Raw genomic sequence first — 9330 nt, forward strand, 5'->3', positions numbered from 1 at the left:
ATGACAACAAGCATAAATTAACTGCCTACATTAACTCAATGTAAACATACCTTCTGACTGACACTCCCCTGCTGCCTCTTCGGGCTGTCCCTGGTCCTCGGGGGAGAAGTTCTCCACGGTCCGCACCATATTACCGCTAGTCTCCTCTAGGTGAGGAAGGGGTCCAGAAACCCCATGACCGCGAAGAACTTCCATTTTCTCCCCGATCCTGCTGCAGACCCACTCCCCTTCTCCTTCTCTGTCTTCTTCTCCTTATTATAAGTGTCCCTGAGGCTCTTCCACTTTCTCCTGCAGATGTCCTCTGAATAAACGCATTATCTTGTTAGCGGAAAGGTATTTGTACATCAGTGGGAAAATAGCGGGACAGTAGGCGGGCTTGCTAGCTTTTGCGCGGGTTCATCGGGTCAGTCTGAAAATTAAAAAGAAGAAGGAATGAACTTACCAGGTTGCCCGATCTCCTCACTTATGTGTCTCCAAGCTAGGTCCTTTTTATTCCTGTCTCGGTAGAAGTAGTAGCTAGCATCATATAGCTCCGGGTGATTAGCCACGGCTCTGATGAGCTTTTCCTCCATTCTGAATGAAGAATGAAGGGCTTTGGCTGGATCTGCCCCTTTGACCTAGGTCAGAGCCACGTCACCAGGCTCCTGATTGGTTGTCGCGGCGCGATTTGACGCTGGAGTTCAGATTTTTCCAACTCGAGCGGTAGACGCGAAACGCGCGTATGCACAAAATGCAACACAAAAACTCACGCGCGTGGTTTTATTCGCGAGTCAAACGCGCCAGACGCGCTACACTGACGCGCGTTTCACGCGTTTTGGCGTTTTCGCGACGCAAATCTGCTTCCGAATTTTCGCGGGACCCACAATCGCGCGTCATCGCGCTTTTCCATTGACTTTACATGTAAACCTGACGCTCTATTCGCGTCCATCGCGTTCGGTGTGAACACACCGTAAGAGCCATTTCGTTTGCGAAAGACACATCACTTCTACACAACAGAACAACTACACAAGACAGCACAACACACTAAGTATACACTCCACACTAAACGTCACAAATCTCCCACATCTAAAAACTAACTCTCTCTCTCTCACTAGCTCGTTCTGTCTCGCTGCCGTTACCATCACTCCCAAAACTTTCCCCTCTTCCTAAACGACCAAATCCTATGTGTTGACTTTTTTTTTTAATTGGTCGACATGGTACATTTTTCCACTGATAGAAAAGAGGTGGCTTTTTAAAAAATTTTTTTACTGCTCTCGCGCTGTCCTTAGAAAACGCTTAAAACACACACACAAAAACGTGACTACAGTATTTAGAAAAAAGCGTGGCATATATATATATATATATATATATATATATATATTATCATAACTCTCGATTTACTGGCCTGTAATTAAAATTTAAAAACTTTGAAGTCCGAACTTTCAATGTGGGCTGAAATAGAGACTCAGCGTGGCAGCAGCTTGTTGCTATGTCATAGTGATGGGTCGTTCGCGAACGAAATGGCTCTTAGAGCCGACTCTTTGATGTGAACGACGCGAGCCGGCTCCTTATCGCGAGCCGTCACTTGGGGTTTTTTGTTTTTTCTTTCTTTCAGCCTCTCTCTCGCACTTTTTTTTCCCCTGCTTCACTCAGCACTCGAGCCTTGTGCTTTACGCTGGGCAGAGGGGGGAGGGGCGGTAGTTACACTCAGTAGCACAGGAACAGAGCCAGAGGGAGAGAAAGAAAGCCAGGGACAACAACGTCACATTAGAAAGGTATAGTAATCATCCACAACTATTTTCAGTTGCAGATGATAAAGGATTCAGAAAGTTTATTCATGCGGGCCCATATGACAGAGAATATGCATGTTCCTTTTGTTTTCATATTTTAATTTATATTTAATTGTGTTGTGGTTTGCAGTGTTTTGTGTTGTTTCACTTTAAATTTGTAAAAGGAAAAAGCTGAAAATTGAAATAGTTAAAAGTTGAAATGTGAATAGTTGATTTTTGTATTATATGATTTATTTATTACATTTTATGTGGAGTGAATAAATAAAAGTATATTTACGGTGGCCCCTACAGACAAATCACGTACAAACTCCAAATCACGTACAAACTCCAAAACACGTAAAAACACGTACAAACTCCGAAGCACATAAAAACTCAAAACACGTACAAAAGTCAACAGAAGTGCTCCAGAATGCTAGGCGCAGTGTTGAGCTTTTGTTACCGAGTGGCTACACAAGCCAGCAAGTACCAACGACCGGATTTGGTGTGTGGTAGTAACAGGTAAATGAACATTGTTTTTTAATTATTTGAATATATATGGGTGCCTGTGTATAAATACACAAACAATACACACATGCTTTCAATTGTGTAATTTAAGTGATCTAGTAGCTCTGCTTTGGAAGTTCAGTTCATGCTAGAAATGTGTTTTGGAGTTTGTACATGTTTTGTCTCTAGGGGCAGCCGTATATATTTATATATAAATAAAATCACTTTTTTTACGTTAGTAATTCCTTTTGTGCATAATTTAATATTATTGTTAATAATAAATTAATTAAAGCAACAAAACAACCTGAAGAGCCGGTTCGGAGCCGAAAGAGCCGGCTCTTTTTAGTGAGCCGAACCGAAAGAGCCGGATCTCTAAAAAGAGACGGAAATCCCATCACTACTATGTTAGCTTAGATCAGTCATGTGATTTGGAGGTGCAGCGTGTCCCTGGACCACGGAGGGTTAATAACACTCACCTTCTTCCATTTCCAGAGTGTAACATCCAACCACATGTGTAAAAAGCGAAATTCCCATGGTGTTGTTCAAAATGTGCTCTGGCACAATCATAACCATCGCTTGCTACTGAAAACAAGAAAAAAGCCGGTCCTACTATGGGTTGAACCATTTGTAAATGGAGGAGGGGGGGACACTATGCAATATATTCAGTTTTAGCATTTATATTCACTGTTGACTGTAACTACGCTCAAACTGTTAATGCTATCTTATTTTAATAAACTGGAGCTGGAGGTAGCAGAGCTGAAGATGTTGAGGTTCTCTTTAGGAGTGACGAGGGACATGACATACACAGAGGGAGAGCTCAGGTTAGATGTTTTGGAGATCAAGCCAGGGAAGCCAGATTGAGATGGTTTGGACACGTTCAGAGGAGGGACATTGATTATGTTGGTAAAAGGATGTTGAGGTTCATGCTGCCAGAAAGGAGGCCTAGAGGAAGACCAAAGAGGAGGTTCATGGATTTAGTGAAGGATGACATTAGGGTGGTTGTTGTGAGGATAGGGTTAGATGGAGACAGGTGATTCGCTGTGGAGACCCCTGAAGAGCGTAGCCAAAAGGAAAAGAAGTGCTTTTTTCTGTCTGACATCTTGTAAAATACTCTTAATTTTATTACCAGGAACCACCAGATTGAAGAAAAAAGCATACAATGGAGCCTGAAAAGTGTCCCTCCAGAACTTGTATTTCTCAAACTTTATACTACACTTTAAGTGCTTCTCAAAAAGGGCTGTTATTGTGTGCTAATAATATAGTTTTGTTTTTTTTATGTATAAGAGAATAATGTAAACAATATTATCCAGAAATATGTGATAGCCTTTCAGCTCACAGAATATTTAGATGTCTGAGAGTACCTGCAGCTCTTTCATCCATTCACTTAAACTGCTCCCACCTGACACATTAGAATTAACTACAAAAACAAAAAGTTATCAACTGTGCTAGATCAGTCTAGCAGTCAGTGTTAAAATGTAAAGATTTCTTTTTAAAATTAACTTTTACAGGTTATAAATTTCGGTTTCATTTTGTTTACCTTTATGTAATTTGAGATATTAGTAGTGTAGACATAGTCAATAATGTCTAAGCTGGCTGGAGAGAAGTTTCTAATTTAATGTTTTGTTTTGTTTTTTATAAACAGGCCCTTCGGTCACAACATACTCCTGTGAAAGCTATTTTTACAATACATGTACAACTGAAGAGCCATGGTGATATTTATTTTTTTTTTGTGGATAAAAACCTTTAGTGTAGGCTGGACCTCAAAGATGAAAATCAGACAAGAGTTTTACCTGCCAGCTTTTATTTCCAGTTATTTACATCTGAAACAGACAATCAACTTAGATGATATAGTTTGTTTAAACTAGAGATCCACCAATATGTTTTTTTGGGGGCCGAATATAAATTATTATGTAATGAAATATTAAGCGTTATTTACTTCATTCAGTGTTAATTCTTTCTGTTGAATATGTTTGGTTATATGAAAAATGGGTGGTTTTAAACAAACTGTGATCTTGTAAATTGTTCATCAGATCTCGATGTAAAAACCTGAAATCCAAAGCTGGCAGGTAAATCTGCTTTCTGATATTCGTCTTTTGAAGTGAAACTTAAAGTCCACAGCAAAGAAAATCAAACCTCTTTAGTTGACTCAAAAACAACGAACTTGGCCTAACTGTACAAATTCTTTTGCAGAGGACTGTAAATCGGTTTAGTAATTTCATTGTTCCTTATTGCCTGAAACAATTTTATCTTCAGTTGATAAGTTTGTTGAACACAGTCCAAAGATTCTCACGGTACTGTACAGGTTTTCATTTAGCTCTGGCTCTGTTTGAATGATAACAGCATTTGAATAACACCATACAGCACATGTGTCAAACTCCAGACCTCAAGGGTCACTGTCCTGCTCGTTTTCCAACTAACCTGGCCTTGTAGCTTTTTAATGGCAAAGCACACCTGATCCAGGTAATCAGCAAGTAAGACAGGAATATTTCAAAAACAAGCAGGATACTGGCCCTCGAGGTCTGGAGTTTGACACCCCTGCCACCCCTGGGACCTTTGTCACTCTTGAGGTATTGACATGCAGTACAATAGGTCCTCTGGATTGGCAAAAATAAATGGTCGTCAGTTTTTATTTCACTTGCTCACATGATGTGTGTTAGCTGTCCTGCATGCGGTAATTAAATAGCTTGACCAGAGCTGACAGTGTGGCAGATTTTTATTAATATTATATTCAACAGCATTGGACTGTGTGTAACATTTAATACAGCTTTAGTATTAATCTACTTTTTTTTACCTCTTGTAATCCATGAAACTGCTTCAAACAAAGAGATGATGTGAATCGGATGCATGACAATGACTTTAAGTTAACAAAACAACCCTAAATAACACAATCATTAGTTCCTTAACTTCAAATATAAATGTTAATGGTGGGAACTGTAACTTTAATGTTTATATTTAAACTCGCATAACAATATTCCCAAAAAATCAATAAGCTTAGCCAAAAGTTTTACTGTTACTTATGTAAAACATTTTTCAAGCATGGTAAAGTTTATTCGACATCCAGTGTCTACAAATTGCTTTTAAATAAGGCCAAAACCTGTGGCACAAGTTGCAATGCAATCATCAACATGTTTGGAAAAGACATTGTACTCGTGGAAGTGCCCAGGTACACGCAACGTTCCAAAACATGTAGAGGATATGAGGTAGTCTTGCTTTGACTACTTCAACCTTCATGGTACCAGTCGGAATGTCCCACCTGACCCAAAACCTCATCAGCTGGCTGAGCTGGAATAATAATCAATGCATTAGAAATCAAATTAGATTCAAATTTTGAATTACAATGCAATTACACTTGCCTGTTTCAATATAGGTCTTCAGAAATCCCACTGTTTGCATTTGGATGCTTAGTGGTTAAGGTGGATTATCATCGTCTTCATCATCGCCCTCAGCTCCTGCCAAACAATGTGGCTAAGAACAGCCTAAAATGAGATTTCAGAGACACACTTAAGAATGCAACTGCCTTAAAAACAATTTTTTTACATGTTAAATTTGTGAAGGGACTTTTTTCCGACACTTGGCTTATATATGGTGTATTCTATGGGGTGCTCATGATGGCACTGGATTATCTGGCAGCCTTTAAAAGAATTTCCCTCAGGAAATCAATCATTTTGTCTCACTTAAAGTATAATGGTAAAAGGATTGATTCTTACTTTTCTACTCTCCCAGACCCTTCAAAGGTTTTTCTACAACACATCATTCTCACAATCACATTCTTATTTTCAGTACTTTCTACCAAAAATTCATACAGAGTGGGGAGCCAGGGATCTTAACAAACTGCTGATCAGTAGATGACCTGCTCTACCTCCTGAGCTACAGCCTCCCCTAAAAGCAGCATTAACTGTCATGCCATCTAGCCTTGTCACTGTAGTCTGCATCTTAGAAATGCATTGAAATACCTGTGCAGTAAGAATGCTGTCTTCATGCTGGGGAAAGACCACTGAGGCTGTGTCAGGTCTTTGTTGAAGCATAGTCAACAATCCGGTGTCCTTCAGACCTTTTCTGATGTGTTTTGTCTGCCTTTTAGTTCGGCCTATCACCTAAAACAATAATTAAAAATAACCACATGACATTTGCTTAGGTGATGACAATCTAAAAACAATTTTTAAAGGGCAATCTTACTGCATGATGGAGAAGCTGTTGGAAAAGCCATCTGCGGTTTTCTGCACTGACGGGTGGCAAGTCCCAGGAAATGGCCAAATTGTTAATGCTGCTCAGTGAGGTGTTTATTACCATCAACCTTATAGAGGAGAAAAAAATCCATTTTAGTATGTCGCAAATATATTGCCTAAAAAAATCTGCATTTTCTTGGGGGGGCGGGGGGTTATTTACACTTATATAAAATTCAGTTAATTTAAATTATGATTTCACTAAGGCTTGAAGTAAATTAGTATTCACCATGCCAATTGTAGAACGAATATCTAGATCTGGCACATCATCGAGCTGGATAGTGACAGTGTCTCTGTCAGCATGGACCAACATGTGAATAATAGCCTTGCTGAGGCCATGCAATCGTGGCCCATCGTTCAAAAATGAATCATTCTGCCTGCTACCACAAATAAGTCACTGTCTGCCAAAATCTGAGAAGAAGAAGGCACTAGATGGTTCTCTTGTCCCTCAAAGAGAAGGGTCACGTTGGCTTCTAGTGATGGGATTTCCGGCTCTTTTGGCTCCGAAACCCCGGCGGAACCCTCCCGAGGGATTGATAAAGTTAAATTTAATTTAATCTAATCTAATAACTCTCAGCCAAACCGATTTACTCACGAACAAATAAAACACTGAAAAAGCCAAACAATAACATTTTTAAGTTATCAAAGTGACTTATATATCATGTTTAACCCAAGTAGCGAAAGACTGCGGGGGTGTGAAGACGATGTGTCTGTCGGCTCAGATATTTGCAGTTTACACAGCTACATTCTCACCTGAAAATATGTTTACAGTTTTTTGCGACCCAGAAAGAGAAATAAGAGTAATATTAAAACTAAGTAGCTGCAGTAGTAGTAGTAGCCATTGCTCGAAACTGGATTTGGCTGGGCCGTGCTATGAATTCTGCTATATGGTTTCTCAATTTTGTTGTCCGGGTGGAAAATCGGGAAAAATTCGGGAGAATGGTGGCTCCGGGAGATTTCCGGGAGGGTCACTGAAATTCGGTATTCTCCCGGAAAAACTGGGAGGGTTGGCATGTATGGTTGTGGCAACATCATTAACCTTGTCAAACACATCACAGAATATGACCAGCGTATGTTGAGGCGAACTGAAGAGGAGGAGAGGGACAGGTGCTGCCAGGGCGAGACAGACGTCTCTCACAGAGTCTTTTAGTGCTGCAGGCAGGCAAGGTGTTCAAAGAGCCACAACTTCAGTTTTTAAGAACAAGTACTCTGATGTCTTGTAATCATTATGATGCTATAATTTGAGATACAATAAATAAAATAAGTTTTTGTACAAAGTATCGGTATCGGATCAGTATCGTCAATACCACCCTGAATATTACTTGGTATCGGATCGGAAAGAAAATCAGTGGTATCGCACATCACTAATGCTGAGTGAAGCGGAAAAAACGTGAGAGAGAGAGGGGTGAGAGAAAGGAAAAAAAAACAAAAAAAAAAACCCATGGCTTGCGATAAAGAGCTGGCTCGCGTCGTTCACGTCAAAGAGTAAGAGCCATTTCATTCGTGACCGATCCATGACTAATGGACAAGCCCAGACCCTAAAACAGACAGTGCAAGAGGAGATGGAAGGTTAGTAATTTTATGGAAAAATTATACTTTTAATTATTTTGATTTGTAAAAAAAACAAACAAATTTATGGCTAATTTAATTCAACTTATATTAGAGAAATGCATGTACATTAAAAAACAGTTTTTATCTCAAATGATGGTGATAGGTATGTAAATGACAGCAGTTATTCCTTTTTCACATATTAGTACTGATAAGAGTATAATAATTAGAGTTTTACCAATTGTGTCCCCTTATATAATGTTTTAGATTAATGAAATGATCACTAAAGAATATCCCAAAATGGATGGAGTGTATGGATGATTGTTGCACAAGGCCTCAGGTGCATAATTTTCCTTTTTGAAATTGTTTTATTTAGACGAGACTGAAACGTGAAAATTGTAGCTATCTACATCCGGAGGAACCACCTAAATACAAAGATCAATTCAAAGTGCAATTAAAAGACATCATACGTTACTGTTGTGTGAAATGTTGAGACATTAATTTGAACAGTTTTTAATTTTTAGACCTGAGGACACTTCCACTCACAGGACAACTAAGTCAGTACTTGTCACACTGCTCCCAGAGTCAGTAGAAAGACAGCAAATACTTTGGCTGATTTATTCAGGTTGGATTTCTATCATTTGGCCTTTATTGGAGGAGCAGGATTTAATACTGGTGCATTAAGCAAAGACTTTTTGACTGGTAAAGCTATGTACTGACTGTTCAGATACTGAATATGGCCAAATCAAATTCACATACAGTATAAGGTTTGTCTGTTTTCATAAATTTCCCAGCATTATGTAGTGTATGAAACATGTTAAACATTTCTGTGTGTCTTACAGAACTGCAGCAGAAGTGTTTTCAATCAGCCTTGCACAGGAAGGTCCACCACCATGGATCCTGGAAAGTTTGTTTCAACAGGAAACTTTGCAAATACAGCTTTTTTTTTCAATTTTTCAACAACTTTTCAATTAGAAAGCTATATTCTGCATCATCTTTGACGAGCCGAAGAGCATCACAGTTGTGAAAATGCAGATTGTGTGTGTGCGCGCGTGTATAGTTATCTACTATCTAAAAACTTCAAATAATTTATTATTTTTGTCCTGTGTGTATATTTTTTTGACTGCAACTAGTTCAGTATGCAGCAGCATGTCTTTTAACTGGCACTCGTAGATGCGAGTATATCAACCCAGTTTTATATTCACTTCATTGGCTGCCAGTGCATTTTAGGATACATTTTAAGCTGTTTTTATGTGTTTTTAAATGTTTGTCAAATGCTGCCCCTCTGAACATCTGAGTTTCTTCAT

This window comes from Neolamprologus brichardi, chromosome 16, assembly GCF_056152115.1.
Source record: "Neolamprologus brichardi isolate AB-2024 chromosome 16, ASM5615211v1, whole genome shotgun sequence".
Taxonomy (NCBI): domain Eukaryota; kingdom Metazoa; phylum Chordata; class Actinopteri; order Cichliformes; family Cichlidae; genus Neolamprologus; species Neolamprologus brichardi.